This window comes from Triticum aestivum, chromosome 6A (genome assembly GCF_018294505.1).
Source record: "Triticum aestivum cultivar Chinese Spring chromosome 6A, IWGSC CS RefSeq v2.1, whole genome shotgun sequence".
Taxonomy (NCBI): Eukaryota; Viridiplantae; Streptophyta; class Magnoliopsida; order Poales; family Poaceae; genus Triticum; species Triticum aestivum.
This window is the reverse complement of record NC_057809.1, coordinates 373,775,818-373,793,796: the sequence shown is the minus strand read 5'-3', so window position 1 is coordinate 373,793,796 and position 17,979 is coordinate 373,775,818.

Sequence of the window (17,979 nt, the reverse complement as noted above, 5' to 3'; positions counted from 1 at the left end):
ACATGTAGAGGAAGCGTTTGATTTTTTGGGAAAATCTATACGGGGACCTTCCCTGACGTGTCTACCCGTGCGATCTTTCAACGGCCTCCCTTCTATAACATGTACCCTCAAAATGTCCGCGAATCGTTCGGACCAACATGTCCGGACGCTGCAAGTCATCCGACAGGATACCACATCGGTCTATGGACGTGTTTGGTTTTTCGAAATTCTGCAAGCAAGACACAAATTAGGCGGAGCTTTGATGGCGTTGGGACCACCGACACGTACACGCCTGACCACCAGGTCCCACCCTAAAACCCTCTCCGCGCGAAGTGATCGTCGTGCATTCATGCCGGTCAGCCTGTTCCAGTGCGGACGTGATTCCTACACGACATTGATGTCGGTCAGAGCGAGAAGACCGGACGGGCGGGCGAGGCCGCTTTAATGTCGACGGGGCAATCGAGAAGCCTACTCCAGCTGGTGTGCCATATTGAAGCCAGCTTCCCGTCCGTTTGTCCGGTCGCGTCTATTTAAGCACGGTTCCAATGCCGTCTACACCACACCACCTCTCCTCTCCGCTCACATTATGGCTACTCCTCTCGGTCTTCGCTCATAGATGTTGACGATGCCGAAGTCGTAGTTCTTCGCGCCGGCAGGTGGCGGCTCTGGACCTTGGTGTCATAGCCATCGCTCTCAGGGCCATCGACCTCCACGATTAAGGGTCGGCTCCTCCGAGAAGGAGGGGGTTCGTCATCTTGTCCGGCGACGAGGAGCAGCATCAGACGTGCCTCCGTAGATGGAGTTCATGATCAAGTGATCGCTCTAGTACCACAATCCGGCGCCGCCTTCACCACCACGAGCCGCGTCAAGGAGGATTCGGCGTCTCCACCTCGCCACCGCGTCAAGACAGAATCGGCGTCGCTATCGCGTCAGGCGAAGCCGGTGCCCCTCGCATAACCGTGGCTTCCAAATTGGATATTGCGTGAAGGATGAGCTAGCGTCGCCGCAGCGCCAGGTGTGGCACGACAAGGCCGTCAAGGAGGAGGTGTCCCCCCCCCCACAATCTCGAAGGTGTGTGGGCGCCTCCTCCACTGCCTCGGTGGGGTGGTAGCGGCGAATCCTCATTGTAGAGCATCGTTTCGGCGGAGGAGAAGATTACCATAGAGGCAGCATGGAGAGATCGGCGCAATGCGGCGTGCCGGGTGACGTTCACAAAGTCAGACGCGACATTGGCCAGGATCCTCCCAGACCTCGGCCTACTTCATGTATGACTATACGGTCATGTCATTTGGATTTACCAATGCCCCCAATGAGGGAGTCCTGGACTAAGGGGTCCTCGGGCGTCCAGTCTGTTAGCCATGGGCCGGACTGATGGGCTCTGAAGATACGAAGACTGAAGATTGCACCTGTGTCCGGATAGGACTCACCTTGGAGTGGAAGGCAAGCTTGGCGATCAAATATGTAGATTCCTTTCTTTGTAACCGACCCTGTGTAACCCTAGATCCTCTCGGTGTCTATATAAACCGGAGGACTTAGTCCGGAGAGGAGGATATACATTATCATAGCCATACGAGCTAGGCCTTTAGGGTTTAGCCAATACGATCTCGTGGTAGATCAACTCTTGTAATACTCATATTCATCAAGATCAATCAAGCATGACGTAGGGTATTACCTCCATAGAGAGGGCCCGAACCTGGGTAAAACATTGTGTCCCCTGTCTCCTGTTACCATCGACCTTAGACGGACAGTTCGGGACCCCCTACCCGAGATCCGCCGGTTTTGACACCGACATTGGTGCTTTCATTGAGAGTTCCACGGTGCTGTCGTCAGGAGGCTCGATGGCTCCTTCAATCATCTACAACGATGCTGCCCAAGGGGAGTTTTCCTCCCCGGACAGATCTTCGTGTTCGGCGGCTTCGCTCTGCGGGCCAACTCGCTTGGCCATCTGGAGCTGATCGAAAACTACGTCACTGGCCATCAGGTCAGATTTGGGAGCTTGAACTACGTTGCGGACATCCGTGGAGACTTGGTCTTTGCCGGATTCGAGACCGCGGCTACCACTCCAGGTCACCCCGAGGGACGTGACCTATATCCGGCATTGGACTGCATCCAGGAGACAACTCCTGTAACTGCTCTGGTCTTAGATCTGGAGCGGATTGCGCCATCCAAGGACAGGAAGCTCGACCCTGCCATGGAGGCCACAGATTCCCCGGCGTTGGAGCCGCACATAGACTTGACCTCACACGATACCGGTGCCACCGGAACTTCGGACTCGCCGCCGGTCATAAGCTCCGAACCATGTGAGCTCGCAGACGTCGAACTTGATCGTTTATCGATCTTCGAATTCAGCGCCGCAAACATCTTCCAGCACTCCCCTTTAGGAGACATGTTAAACTCATTAAAAAGCCCGTCCTTGGCGGAGGACTCACAGTCAAACTATGTCCGGTTAGAACTAGGGGCTGATGATGGAGAATTTTGCTTCCCACCCGCCACCCACTTCATAGCCACGGTCGAGGATTTAACCGACGCGCTTGATTATGACTCCGAAGACATCGATGGTATGGACGACGATACCGGAGAAGAGGAGGCCCCGAACCCGCCGTTCACCGGGTGCTGGACGGCCACTTCCTCATATGATGTATACGTGGTGGATGCACCAGGGGAGAAAAGCGGCGATGACAAGGAAGACCCAGCTGAGGATAAACCTTTCGAAATACAATCAAAGCGCCGGCATCAGCGGCGCCGCTCTAAATCACGCCGCAGTAAGGACAGCAATACCGGCACGGGAGAAGATAACACTCCGGAAGGTGCCGAAGACAACGAAGACCATGTTGACGCAGCTACGGAACAGGATGAACGAGAAGATGGGCAGGTTAGCCCTGGTAAACAGGCCACACACGAAGACTCGGAGGACGATAATTATCTTTCGCTCTCCGACGATGAGGTGAACCTCGGCACTGACGATTTCACCGTGCCTTAGGAACCTCTCGAGCAGGAGTGCTTCAAGCGCCAGCTAATAGCCACCGCAAGGAGCCTGAAAAGGAAGCAGCACCAGCTTCAAGCTGACCAAGATATGCTCAATGATAAATGGACCGATGTCCTAGCAGCCGAAGAATACGGCCTCAAGCGCCCAACCAAAAGCTACCCAAAGCGCAAATTGCTACCTCAGTTCGATGAGGAGGCGCCGGAATACATACCACCATCGTACAATGCTACTGACCGACCACCACATGGTCGGGACAAAATGGCAACTCAAGCTGAACACCAGCCCGCCCCACCTCATCGCAAAGGTAGAGGTAAATCAGCCCACGGCCATACATATGACCTGCGGCAGGACCTGAACAATAAAGCGGGACATACCAGATCGATCTACGGATCGCACGGACGTGCTTCGACACGCGACAATGGCCACATCTTCGGACGTGACAAACCTAGTCATGCGCGGGCTGAAAGCCGCAGACAGACTCCATCAGAGCTACGTCGCAATACGACCCAATATAGAGGCGCCGCACACCCTCATTGCTTCACCGATGAAGTCATGGATCATGAATTCCCAGAAGGGTTCAAACCCGTGAATATAGAATCATAGGATGGAACCACGGACCCTGCGGTGTGGATTGAGGACTTCATTCTCCATATACATATGGCCCGCGGCGACGACCTTCATGCCATTAAATACCTCCCCTGAAGCTTAAAGGACCAGCTCGGCACTGGTTACACAGCCTGCCTGAAAGTTCTATCGGCAGCTGGGAGGACTTGGAAGAAGCCTTCCTTGACAACTTCCAGGGTACATATGTCCATCCACCAGACGCTGATGACTTAAGCCACATAGTTCAACAACCTGGAGAGTGAGCCAGCAAATTTTGGACTAGGTTCCTAACCAAAAAGAACCAGTTCGTCGACTCTCCGGATGCCAAAGCCCTAGCGGCCTTCAAACATAGCATCTGTGACGAATGGCTTGCTCGCCACCTCAGCCAAGAAAAGCTAAAATCCATGGCGGCCCTCACGGCACTCATGACCCGCTTTTGTGTGGGTGAGGACAGTTGGCTGGCCCGTAGCAAAAACAATGCAAGCGACGCCGGCACCCCAGAAGTTAAAAATAACAAAGACAAGTCTCGATGCAACAGATACAAGCATCGAAACAACAATGACAACACCGAGGATACGGTGTTCAATGCCGGATTCAGTGGCTCTAAGTCCGGTCAGCGGAAGAAGCCGTTCCAAAAGAACAATTCAGGCCCATCCAGCTTGGACAGCATACTTGATCGTCCGTGCTAGATTCATGGCACCCCAGACAAACCACCCAATCATACAAATAGAGATTGCTGAGTTTTTAAATAGGGCGGCAAATTAACACACCGAGAACAGGGAGAAGGGATCGCAAAGCGAGGACGATGACGAGGAGCCCCGGCAACTGAACACAGGGGGACAGAAGAAGTTTCCCTCTCAGGTCAAAATGGTGAACATGATATACGCTACCCACATCCCCAAGAAGGAGCACAAGTGCGCGCTTAGGGACGTCTACGTGATAGAGCCAGTTGCCCCAAAATTTAATCCATGGTCGTCATGCCCGATCACTTTTGATCGCCGGGAGCATTCGACCAGTATCCGTCACGGTGGTTTGGCCGCACTAGTCCTGGACCCAATAGTTGATGGGTTCCACCTGACTCACGTCCTTATGGACGGAGGTAGCAGCCTCAATCTGCTCTATCAGGATACAACATGAAAAATGGGCATTAACCCATCACGGATCAAGCCCACCAGGACTACCTTCAAAGGAGTCATACCAGGTGTAGAAGCCAGCTGTACGGGCTCAATCACGCTAGAGGTTGTCTTCGTATCTCCGGACAACTTTCGAAGCGAGGAGTTAATCTTCGATATCATCCCCTTCCGCAGCGGCTATCATGCACTGCTCGGACGAACTGCATTTGCTTGATTCAACGCAGTACCACACTATGCTTATCTCAAGCTCAAGATGCCCAGTCCACGCGGCGTCATAATGGTCAATGGAAATACGGAACGCTCCCTCCGTATAGAAGAGCACACAGCTGCCTTAGCACCAGAAGTACAGAGCGGCCTTCTCAAGTAGAACCTTAATTCGGCTGCCGAGCCCACGGACACCGTTAAGAGGGTCCGAACTACTCTGCAACAGGACGGCTTGGCTCGTCAGGAGCTCGACTAGCAATCCGACATGCGTCTCAGTCCCGATCAAATGGTGGCATTCGTGCCATGCGTACATAAATACGCACTTAAAATTCCATGGGCATCGACGGAGGCATAGCTAGCTTGCGATCCACAGTACGGCTCAACTGACACCGGATACACACATACTTTCACTTTTACTTGTTTCCTTTTCAGGTCTCAATCCCACAGGCCCCATCTGGTCGCCTGGTCCTTGGTCCTCTCGAAGGATAAACATACCAAGACGGCGAGAAACGCAGATGTATGAGGAATTTTCAAGGTGGTTTCGCTAACAACCACTCTACCTGTTTTTCAGGACCCACATGCGGCTTTCCCTTGGTTTTTGGCATGTCAAATAGCATGCCGCTCATCGCACTACTTGTATCAATGCGCCTTGACATACTAATTAAATTATAATGAAAACAGTTTGCGGTTGGAGCCTTAGGTCCCTCGCTTATTATCTTTGCACCTTGTCTATTTTCCCTTCTTCTCCTTTTTTTCTCTTTTCTTTCTTTACCTTCTATGGGTAACCCTATCAGGTAGCACCCGTACACTTTGGTACGTTTGATGTTTGCCAGGGGCTTCATAGCACCCTGCACTACGGCAACAAAAGTCCGAACACTTTTCATAGCATAGTTCGGCACCCTGAATTTAGCATTATATGCATTGGCTCTGAATCATGTCTTTGGTCAATAGTTGGGTTGCCCGGCCCCTGTGCTTGCTACCTTACGTTCCGCTATATTGTCTAAGGTAGTAAAGGGAGAACTACTGCGATTGTGCCTTGGTTTATCCAAAGGAGCACCTCAGTAGAGAAAGCCGAAAATTGACTGTCATGATGCGGCGAGAGCCGGTCAGCTGTTCGAAGGTTGCAAATCGTTGGAGATTTCTTCCGCATTACGCAAAGGATTGGTACTTCCCGAGCAGACGCTTATAGCACTCTATTTCGGATACTAGGGGTTGCACCTATGTTTTTATTGTCGAACTCCTATGGCTAAGTGAGGGCGTTACAGCCGCATAGTCTGGTTGCGTGGTTCGTTGCGCTAAACAACTCCTTCAAGGACCATCTAATTGGATCAAAATTGTTTAGATTCCATCCCGAACACCCTCGTACTACCTACATGGGGCCAGAAGCCGACGACTGGTTAACCCTCAGATTTCATACAACACGGCCGCACAGGAAGTAAAATTTAAAAACATAACAAGCATTATATTGCAAAATCACTTTGTTTTATCATACAAGGTAGAGGGAACTCGAATACATTCATTCAAAGATAGTGTCTTTTGCACAATGATCCGCAATAATGTGGGACCCCTCCAAGACATCGTCGAAGTATCGCTCGGGTGTGCGGTGCTCCTTGCCCTCCGGCGGCCCCTCGGTCGCTAACTTGACAGCGTCCAGCTTCGCCCACCAGACCGTGCAATAGGAGAAGGCCAGACGCGCGCCCTCGATGCAGACAGACCTCTTGATGATGTCCAGCCGAGGATAGGCATCCACCAGCTTCTTCACGAGGCCGAAGTAGCTGCTGGGTATAGCTTCGGCTGGCCACATCCGTATTATCATATCTTTCATGGCCAGTTCGGCCACCCTTTGAAGTTCGACCAGCTGTTTTAGATGATCGCCGAAGGGCACCGGATGTTCTGGCACGAGATGTTACGACCAGAACAGCTTCTCCGTGGAGCTCCCTTCTTCGGCTCGGAAGAACTCCGCGGCGTCGGTGACACTGCGTGGCAGATCAGCAAAAGCCCCTGGAGAACTCCGAATCTGGGTTAGTAAAAGATATTTTCTCTTCACATTTTTGCTTTACATACTGAATACCTTAACCGCCGCGATCTTCCTGGCCTCCTGGATCTCCTGGAGGGTGCCCTGGGCCTCAATCCAGGCTGTCTCCGCACTCTGATGAGCCTTGGCGAGTTCGGTTTCTTGAATCAACGCATTGCGCTCCAAGGTCTCACACTTCTTCACCATGTCCTCGAGCTCCTGTTGGACCTCGTTGACTCGGGCCTTGAGCTTCTTACGGGCAAACTGCTCCTTGACAACCTTCCCCTCGCCTTCGGCCAGGGCCTTTCTCAGGGCCTCGACCTCGGTAATCGCTTCTGTACAAATCATGGCATTTCGATCAATGCATATCATTTTACCTTTTTTCGAATACATAACAGGTTCTTACTTACCTTGTTTTTCTTGGAGCTGCCTCTTCAACTGGCCCAGCTCCTGCTCGGCCTCCGCCAGTTTCCGCTTCAGTCCGGAGACTTCGGCAGTATGCGAGGCTGCGGCCAACAGCGACGCCTGCATATTGATTTTAGACAAATTTAGTTAGTTTCCTGCAATAGGAGATTGATCCTCTGTCCGGCTTTTTCTTTCCGAACACCGGACAACGTCTCATGGGCTACTGTCTATATTGGGATTTTCTCCTTTTTGCGTCGCTTACCTCAAAACCTGTTAACAGGCTATTGCAGACTTCGGTTAGTCCGCTCTTGGCAGACTAAACCCTTTCAATTACCGTGCCCATAAGGACACGATGCTCATCCACAATGGAAGCGCCTCGCAATGCTTCCAGCAGATTATCTGGTGCCCCTGGTTGGGCAGGGGTCACCGCCGGAATAGGCATACCCCCTTCTTTCGAAGGAAGTTGCGTGCCGGATTCCGGAGCCGCATCAGTCTCCGGAATCGAGTCTGGCTGAGGGCCGAACTGAACACGACCCTCCTCACCACCAGTCCCTATGAGGATTGGCTCCCCCTGGTGTCCCGTGATGGAGGCATTGCCTTCTGGCACCTCCTGAGCCTCTCCCCGGCCTAGGAAGGTCCTTCGGGACAGCACCTCTGCGTCGTCCTTGGCCTTGGGAGAATGAGCGGCCGGCGGCGACTCGCTGGCCATCGCCTTGGAATCCAACGAACCTCCTGAAGAGGATCGCTGGGAGCTGTTGTGGGCCGGACTGCAATAAGTACAACCAATCGCATCAATACAACAAATAGGAGAGGCCAGATTTATGGGCATGTATGAGTTCTAGCACTTACGATGCAGCCCGAGGCTTAGTGCGGGGGCGTCTCTTTGGACTGCTGTCGACGTCCCATGCGGAGTTATCCGCAAGAGAGCCCTTCCCTTTCTTGGACGTCTCCGCCTCCAGATTCGTGGAAGCCGCCCTTTTCTTCCACCCCTCATCAGGGGGAGGGTTGTTCTCCTCCTTCTCCTCATCGTCGTCTTCTTCGGTGGCAGAGGAGTGCCCTTGTGGCGGGGGCCACTCTGGACCCCCTTGGCCTTCCATGTGGCCTTCTTCTCCGGCACCTTTAGGGCACCGACACGAGCATCTTCGCTAAACGCGGGATGACTAGTTCTTTAGGCAGCGGAGCCGGACATTGGACCCGCTTCGCCTTTTCCATCCATTACTGAAGAAGCCATGATAATAAAGGCTTAGATATCATCCTTGAAACAAGCAAGTAAAGTATGTGGTAAAGATTTACCTTGCTGGCGGGGCGACTGATGATGTACCCGCGGTCCGAGGTTGTGGCCGGCGGTGTCTCGTTGCCCTTGAAGAGCAACTTCTAGGCATCTTCGTGGGTTGTTTCGAAGAGCCTCTCCATGGTTTGGTGCTTCTTCGGATTAAACTCCCACATATAGTGACTTCGGCTTTGGTAGGAGAGAATTCAGCGAACTAGCATCACCTGAATTACATCGACAAGTTTGACATCTTTTTCCACCGTGCTTTGAATGCGTGTTTGCAGCGCTATCAGCTCGTCTGACGAGCACCAGTTCGGGCTCTTCTCAACCCAGTAGGTGAGTCGCATGGGAGCTCCGGAGTTGAATTCGGCAATTGTGGTCCAGGTGGCATCACGGGGCTCTGTGATATAGAACCATTATTTCTGCCATTCCTTGACAGACTCCATGAAAGTGCCTTTTGGCTAGGAGACATTGGCCAGCTTGCTCACCATGGCGCCTCCGCACTCCGCGTGCTGGCCATCCACCACCTTCGGCTTCACATTGAATATTTTGAGCCACAGCCCGAAGTGGGTTTGGATGCGGAGGAAGGCTTCACACATGATGATGAACGCCGAGATATTGAGGAAGGAGTTCGGGGATAGATCGTGGAAGTCTATCCCGTAGTAGAACATCAGCCCGCGGACAAAAGGGTTGAGTGGAAACCCTAGCCCGTGGAGGAAATGAGGGAGGAATACTACCCTCTCGCCGGGCTTCGGTGTGGGGACGATTTGACCCTGGGCTAGAAGGCGGTGGGCGATTCCCTTCGCCAAGTGCCCAGCCGCCCGAAGCTCAGCAATATCCTACTCCTTGACGGAGGAGGTCATCCACTTGCCTTGACCGCCGGATCCGGACATGGTTGAGTGTTTGCTCGAGTGGGACACAGATGAGAACTTGGGAGCTGGAGCTCAAGAGTTGGAAGGCAGAGGAAGAGAGAAGGCCTGGGAGAAGAAGGGGGAATTATTATCTCCTTATAAAGGCAGTGAATATTGAAGGCCTCCCCACTCACCTTGAAATTCGCCTACTCCCAAGGGCTGTGTAAACGGCACGGTTGGGTTACCCACGCCCGTATTGATGAGGATCCCGCAATAAGGGGACACAATCTCTGCTTTGACAAGACGTGCCAATGGAAACCACATATCGAAGCGCGGGACGGCAAACAAATCAGTTTGATATAGTGACCGGGCAGATGTGATGTCATGTTGTAAGAAAGTTGTCAGCAGATGGGACTCGTGGAATATTATATTCCCTCTGCGGTTGTGTGTGGTGCGTGTGTTACACATCCGAACACATTCAATACGTCCGAAGACTCTCTTGGAGTTCGGAAGGAGGAACCCGCCTTGCAATGCCGAAGACAGATCTATGCGTCGGATACCTTGTCATTGAAGCCAGGTTTAGGGGCTACTGAGGGAGTCCTGGACTAAGGGGTCCTCGGGCGTCCGGCCTGTTAGCCATGGGTCGGACTGATGGGATGTGGATATACGAAGACTGAAGACTGCACCTGTGTTCGGATAGGACTCACCTTGGCGTGGAAGGCAAGCTTGGCGATCAAATATGTAGATTCCTTTCTTTGTAACCGACCCTGTGTAACCCTAGATCCTCTCGGTGTCTATATAAACCGGAGGACTTAGTCTGGAGAGGAGGATATACATTATCTTAGCCATACAAGCTGCCTTTAGGGTTTAGCCAATACGATCTCGTGGCAGATCAACTCTTGTAATACTCATATTCATCAAGATCAATCAAGCAGGACGTAGGGTATTACCTCCATAGAGAGGGCCCAAACCTGGGTAAAACATTGTGTCCCCCATCTCCTGTTACCATCGACCTTAGACGCACAATTCGGGACCCCCTACCCGAGATCCGCTGGTTTTGACACCGACACCCAACCTACTTCATGTATCTAATGAACAAGGTTTTCATGGAATCTCTAGATAAGTTTGTTATGATCTTCATCAATGATATACTTATCTACTCCAAGACAGAAGAAGAGCCTGAGCATCATCTGATGATGGTTTTGGGAAAACTTCGAGCGCGTCACCTTTAAACCAAGTTCAACAAGTATGAATTTTGTCTAAAGGAAGTTGCATTTTTGGGACATGCCCTAACTATTAGCAGTCGATCCCAAGAAGATAGAAGCCATAACGAGATGGGAATCACCAACCAACATCACTGAAGTCAGAAGCTTCTCGAACTCGCTAGATATTATCACAAGTTCATCGAAGGATTCTCTAGCATCGCAAAGCCGATGATCTAACTTCTGTAGAAGGATGAAAAGTTTGATTGCACATCCAAGAGTGAAGAAAAGTTTCCCAGAGTTGAAGAGAGGTTAATCATCACCCCAGTGTTAGCCACCCCGGATATTCACAAGGAGTTCATAGTCTATCGCGATGCATCTAAGCAAGGACTAGGTTTGGTATTGATGCAGGAAGGAAGGGCCATGACTTCCTTGGCAAGGTAGATGTGACCTCATATGCAGAACTACCCTACTCATGATATGGAACTAGCAGCCATAGTACATGCCCTTAAGACATGGTGACACTTCCTAATTGGTCATTGTTGTGAAATCTACACGGACCATAAGAGCCTAAAGTACATCTTGACTTAGAAGAAAATAAACATGAGGGAAAGCCGATGGCTTAAGTTAATTGATACGCCTCCAATGTATATATAATTTTTTATTGTTCCATGTTGTTATACTATCATTCTTGGATGTTTTATAATCATTTTATATTCATTTTATATCATTTTTCATACTAACCCATTGACATAGTGCCAAGTGCCAGTTGTTGTTTTTTGCATGTTTTTACATCGCAAGAAATCAATACCAAACAGAGTCCAAACGCAACGAAGCTTTTTGTGGATTTTTGATGGACCAGAAGACACCCAATGGGCCAGAGAAGCACCTGGGGGGTGCCCCGAGGGGGGAACAACCCACCAGGGCACGCCTGGGCCCCCAGGTGCGCCCAGGTGGGTTGTGCCCACCTTAGTGGCCTCCCGAACCGCCTCTTTGCTCTATAAATACCCCAATATTCCAGAAACCCTAGGGGAGTCGACGAAAATCAATTCCAGCCGCCGCAAGTTCCAGAAACACCAGATCCAATCTAGACACCATCTCGGAGGGGTTCATCATGTCCATTGGTGCCTCTCCGATGATGCATGAGTAGTTCATTGTAGACCTTCGGGCCCTTAGTTAGTAGTTAGATGGATTTCTCTCTCTCATTTAATTCTCAATACAATGTTCTCTTGAAGATCCATATGATGTAACTCTTTTTGCGGTGTGTTTGTTGGGATCCGATGAACTTTGAGTTTATGATCAGATCTATCTCTTTTTATCCATGAAAGTTATTTGAGTCTTTTGATCTCTTATATGCATGCTTGCTTATAGCCTCGTATTTCTTCTCCGATATTTGGGTTTTGTTTGGCCAACTTTATCTATTTATCTTGCAATGGGAAGAGGTGCTTTGTGATGGGTTCATTCTTATGGTGGTTCATCCTAGTGACAAAAGGGGAACCGACATGTATGTATCGTTGCCATTAAGGATAACAAGATGGAGTCTATTTCTACATAAATAGATCTTGTCTACATCATGTCATCGTTCTTATTGCATTATGTTTCTCCATGAACTTAATACACTAGATGCATGCTGGATAGCGGTTGATGTGTGGAGTAATAGTAGAAGATGCAGGCAGGAGTCGGTCTACTAATCTTGGACATGATGCCTATATAATGATCATTGCCTAGATATCGTCGTGATTATTTGAAGTTCTATCAATTGCCCAACAGTAATTCGCTTACCCACCGTTTGCTATTTTTCTCGAGAGAAGCCACTAGTGAAACCTATGGCCCCCAGGTCTCTTCTTTATCATATTTGCCGTTGCGATCTATTTTCCTTTGCTTTTATTTTCAGATGTATTAAACAAAAAATACAAAAATACCTTACTGCAATTTATTTTATTCTAGATCTATTTATCTCATCTATCATATTTTTATCACGTCCGTTTGCCAATTTCTGGCGCCGTTACCCGAAAGGGATTGACAACCCCTTTAACACATCGGGTTGCTAGAATTTGTTATTTGTGTGCAGGTGTCGTTCACGTAGTGTTGCGTGGTTCTCCTACTGGTTCGATAACCTTGGTCTCATCACTGAGGGAAATACCTACCGTTGTTGTGTTGCATCATCCCTTCCTCTTTGGGGAAATACAAACATAGTTCTAGCAGACATCATTAATCAAGGATTATGATCTTGGCATTAATTTCCACCCCAAAAAATCAAATTCCATAGCAGATGCACTTAGTCAAAAGCCATGTAGCATGAATGCCTTAATCAAAGCAGCATAGCCAGCCCTATATGCAGAGCTTGAAGAGGTTGGCTTAGAGATAGTTAGTACTGGCTACGAGGTTAGACCCACCCTAGTGGATCGAACCAAGGAAGTCAACTAGCGGATCTTTACATATCTCGGATAGTAAGTTTGCGTGGTCTGTTATATCGGATAGAGGAACCGAATTCACCTCTAGATTTTGCACAAGAAGGTTTGGGAACGATCACTGGTACAGCGAGGTGCTATACGCGGGTTTTAACCCCTTTCCGCGACGGCGTTCTGAACCATCACCTAGTGAGTGACTATGATAGGGGGGTCCACTACTAGGGAAAACCTTATACACAGAATCTTACCAGCAGCACGGTTTAAAATAAGGTGTTGCTGCTACTTAGCAGTAGCGCGCGTAAAAAACCGCGCTGCTACTACCCACGTAGCAGTAGCGTGTTAGAAAAAACAGCACTACTACTACAAATTCCACGACGTTGCCGCGGGAGTAGGTTTAGTAGTAGCACTGGTTCTCTAGCAACTCTACTGCTATTGAACTCAGCAGCAGCGCTTTTCGCCCACCCTCGCTGCTGCTAAGTTTATTCCACTCGTTTGCAACTAATTTAGTCCCACCTCGCTCCGCAAACAGGGTGTTTATCACCTTAAATACGTTACTTCTCAAACCATCACAGCCACTTGGTCTTCATTGAACTTTGTGTGTAGAATTTGTGGTCGCAATAGGAATCTTCGCTGGTTCTTAAAGCGGGGAAGATTCCTATTGACAATTTAGATTCTACACAAAAAGATCACTGATGACCAATGTATTTTTGAAATTTTTTTTGTATGCTTAGCCTTAGCAGTAGCGTGTTTTCCCACAAGGCGCTGCTACTACTCGGATAGCAGTAGCGCTTCTCTGGTAAAAGGCGCTACTGCTATGGCGTTTAGCGGTAGCACTTAATCCCAAAGCGCGATGCTGCTAAGCCCATCCTATCTTCTCCAACCGGCCGCCCCTCACCCTCCCATCTCCACTTAGTCTCACTCTCCCATGCGTTCCGCCACCGCCGATGTTCGGCCCTCCCCCGCCGCCACATTGTCGTCACCCCCAAGGTATCCTCTCTCTCTCTCTCTCCTCCCTTCGACGGCCCTCCTCCCACCACCTCCTCCTCCCTCTTTCCTTCCTCCGGCAGCCCTCCTCCCTCCTCCCACCACCACCTCCTCCCTCCCTCCTCCTCTCTTCTCCCCCCTCCTCTCTCCCTCCTCCTTCCTCCTCCACCCCCTCCAGTCACTGCCCCACCTCCATATGCCACCCTCCTCCCTCCTTTCCTCCCCTCCATCTGCCGCCATCTCAGCCTCCTCCCTCTCTCCTCCCTTCCTCCCTCCTCCCTTCCTCTACAAGTTTGTAATTATGTATAGAAATAGTTTTAGTAATAGAAAGTTTTTAGTAATAGAGAATTTTAATAATATAATTAGGTATAGAAATAGTTTGTAATTTTAGTAATATAAATATTTTTTTAGTAATAGAATTTTTTTTGTACACAGAATATTACTAAAATTTAGAAAAGTAGTGAATAGGCATTTGATGATCTAATTAAAATTTTACTATAGAACTAGTTTATTTTTAGTAAGAAAATTAAAAGAACTAGTTTATTTTTAGTAAGTGCTTAGTTGAACTAGTTGAATTAATAGAACTAGTTGAATTTATGTCATTATCACTTTGTCATCAAAGAATGCTATATGAGATTTGATGATCTAATTAAAATTTTACTCGATGGAATATGCAGGCTTTGGAGAGTCATGTCTCCTTGAAGTGGTCGTCATCCGAGCTACCTCTACTTCCTCTACACCCGAGTCAGTGAGCTAAAAGTCCACCTCCTCCTTCTCTACTCCTCGGTGTTGAATAGAGTAGAACTAGGGTATTTAGTTATGCTTCTTAACCAAATGAAATGTTTAGGTTATAAGATATATTGAAATGTTTGGGTGTGAATGCTTATGATAATTGATTCAGACATATGAGAGAAGGGACATCTTTGTATCGCAGGGAAAATCCGAGTGGCCTATGTTTTGCCGGAGTGTAGATTCATTTCCGTTCCAGCAAATTTCAGGTGCTCGATATGTCCAATTTTAGCAAAGGTCATGCCAAATTTTTCCATGAATTTAAGCATGACTTGTGCTAGAATATGTAGGAAATATCGAGTGCCCCGGATTTGCTAGAAAGAGAATTAAACGACATTTCGAGTTGACTTTAAGTCTGTCAGAGCTCCATACATGACAGTCAAAATATCGGTGAGGGAGAGTCTCCACCATATATGAGAGAAGAAGAATGCCGACTGTTGTCTTGGGGATCACTTATCCTTCTTCTCTTTGTGCTAGACCTTTGTTATGCACCAGGGGAAGAAGGAGTAGCGACCATCATCGATGGTCGAAAAATCAGTGATGGAGTGTCCACCATATATGAGAGAAGAAGAATGCCGACTATTGTCGTGGGGGTCGCTTCTCTTCCTTTTCCGTGTGCTAAATATTTGTAATGCAGTAGGGAAAGTAAGAGTAGCGACCATCACCGACGGTCGCAATATCAGAGAGGGAGTGCCCACCATATACGTGAGATGAGAGTTTAAGAAGGAAGACTCGACAGACCTAAAGTCAACCTGTTGCATATTGAGTAATAGTGATCTGTGTGTTCAGTTTCCTGGTAGTTGCCTTCGATCGATTTTTAATTAACGTTTCAACTATGAACATAGGAAATGTCTTAAGACAAAAAGATTTTCGGTATGTGCGAATACTGCGAAGACGAGCGCGGCCTGTGCGACAAAAATTTCTTAGTTGGTGGTAGGCGCTTCAGCATCAAGCTGGATGAGACCTTCGAAGTGGATACAGTAAGTCACAACGACAAGTATTTTTCATAATTAAGCATGACTTCTGCTTCTTTTTCTTCAACTCATAATTTCTTTTTTTACTATTCTACCAGTGTATCCCCTGCCATACAAGAATTTATGTCTTAGATAAGATTGGTTTTAGTCATATGGAAACTATGGAGGTTAAGAGAGTTCACTTGAGGACCGAGCATGGTTATACTTTTGCCGCAAAATTATACAATGCAGACACATACACCTATTTTGAATGCAAAAATTGGAGATAACTATGCAAGGCTTATGCATTTGAGCCTGATATGCTTATCACCTTTAATATTCATCCGGAATATGATATTGAAGGTAATATCGACATCTGGGTCGATGTGCAGACGCATCCAGTTCGACCAATATGTGAGTTTCTCAACCATATTTATGTCTTGGATATTGTTTATTCAAAATATTTGACAACTAATTTCTATTGACAACTTATTTCAATTCAAGCAAACATGTCCGACGCTTGGTACACATGACCTACTACTATCCCGGGGCTAAACTAAACTATGAGGAGATAAGTTATTATGTTTCATGGCTTGAGGATCTTGATACTATCAAGACAAATTATTTTCCTGGACTTCAAAATCTTAGTACTCAAAACGTGGGACCACTAGCGTGGGTATTGAACTACGGTCACATCTATTTAGGAAAGATGGTAACATTTTTACTATTTGTCCTCAATGCATCTTTTGCATACATTATTTTTTTAAGCTAAACTTCATTGATAAGTATGTTATTATGATGTTCTTCTACATGGACTCCCGATGATAGTTGTGCCTCATTGGATCGAGGCTAAAGGTCACATGAAAATGGTTAGCTTACGACCAAGACATCCTACATTGCACATGAGTGCATTCAGGATTTCTAAAAGTGAGCAAGTCTTAATAGTCAAAGACTGGAGCAAAATTGTGAAGGATCGCAGAGAAGTACTAGGGGGTAGCAATCAGAAGCGTAGCCCACAATTAGGAGACAGGTTCATTTGCATGCTACAATATGATGAATCAGGAGTGCTACATATGTTCTATGCTATTTTACCTGAGAGAGAGCATCATGAGTGATTAGCTAGCTATAAGGAGTGATTAGCTAGCCATCTTGCCGCTCAGATTGGGTGATCAGCAGATATAGCTAGACGCCTGATCACAGATTGCAACCCCAGGTGCTATTGGGTCATCGGCATCCGACAACTTATGGTTAATGCTCTGATTCCTAGTTTCACACGATTTTGTTTTCATAATGCACTAGTTTTTCGCTAAAAGACCAATGCACCTTCAAACCCGAACGAGGCGTTGGTTCCCTTTTCTCCGGTCGGCGGTCTATCTTCCAATTTAAGCTCATGTTTGTTGTAGGTCTTCCACTCCTTTGTGAGTATTGACGTCAAATACTTAATTTCATAAGACCATTTCAAAGTATGCATTTCACATTTATGGCCGTTGAGTTATCCTAAAATTCATGTAAAAATATGGTTGATATGATATTCACTACAACCATACCGAAAATAGTTTGGTATTTACCAACCAAACTGTATTGAGTTTTCATAACATATTACCAAAGAATGAAAACACTATTTACCAAAACAAGAACGTATTATCATGTTGACACATGGGCCCTATGTGTAAGGTATTTGTGCTCTATGTATGTTGTTGATTTTAGTTTTTCTAGTCCCCACTATAATAGAGCCTGTAATACTATGTATCGACCATGATTATGTGTTACTACTGTCGAACTACGTAACACATTTCGGTAACAATATTTATATGTTACGGCGTCAAAATCTATGTAACACACTCGACCAACATATATTTATATGTTACTATTACAATATCGTTGTAACACATTTTGAGGCCTAGTATAGTATGTGTTACTATCGGTCGTTCGACACAAAATGTTGTGTTACAGTAATTTCCCTTATGACACATTTTTCTATCTGTTACATGATTGTGATATTTAAAGTATGTTTTGTTGTAGTGGCTACACAATGACTATGATGATTAAATAGCTAGTGTTTGTGGTAATGACTATGATGATTATTATTAGCTAGTGTTGGTGGTGATTAGATAGCTACACTATGTCTATGATGATTAAATAGTATTGGTGGTAATGACTATGATGATTATTAGCTACTGTTGTTGGTGATGATA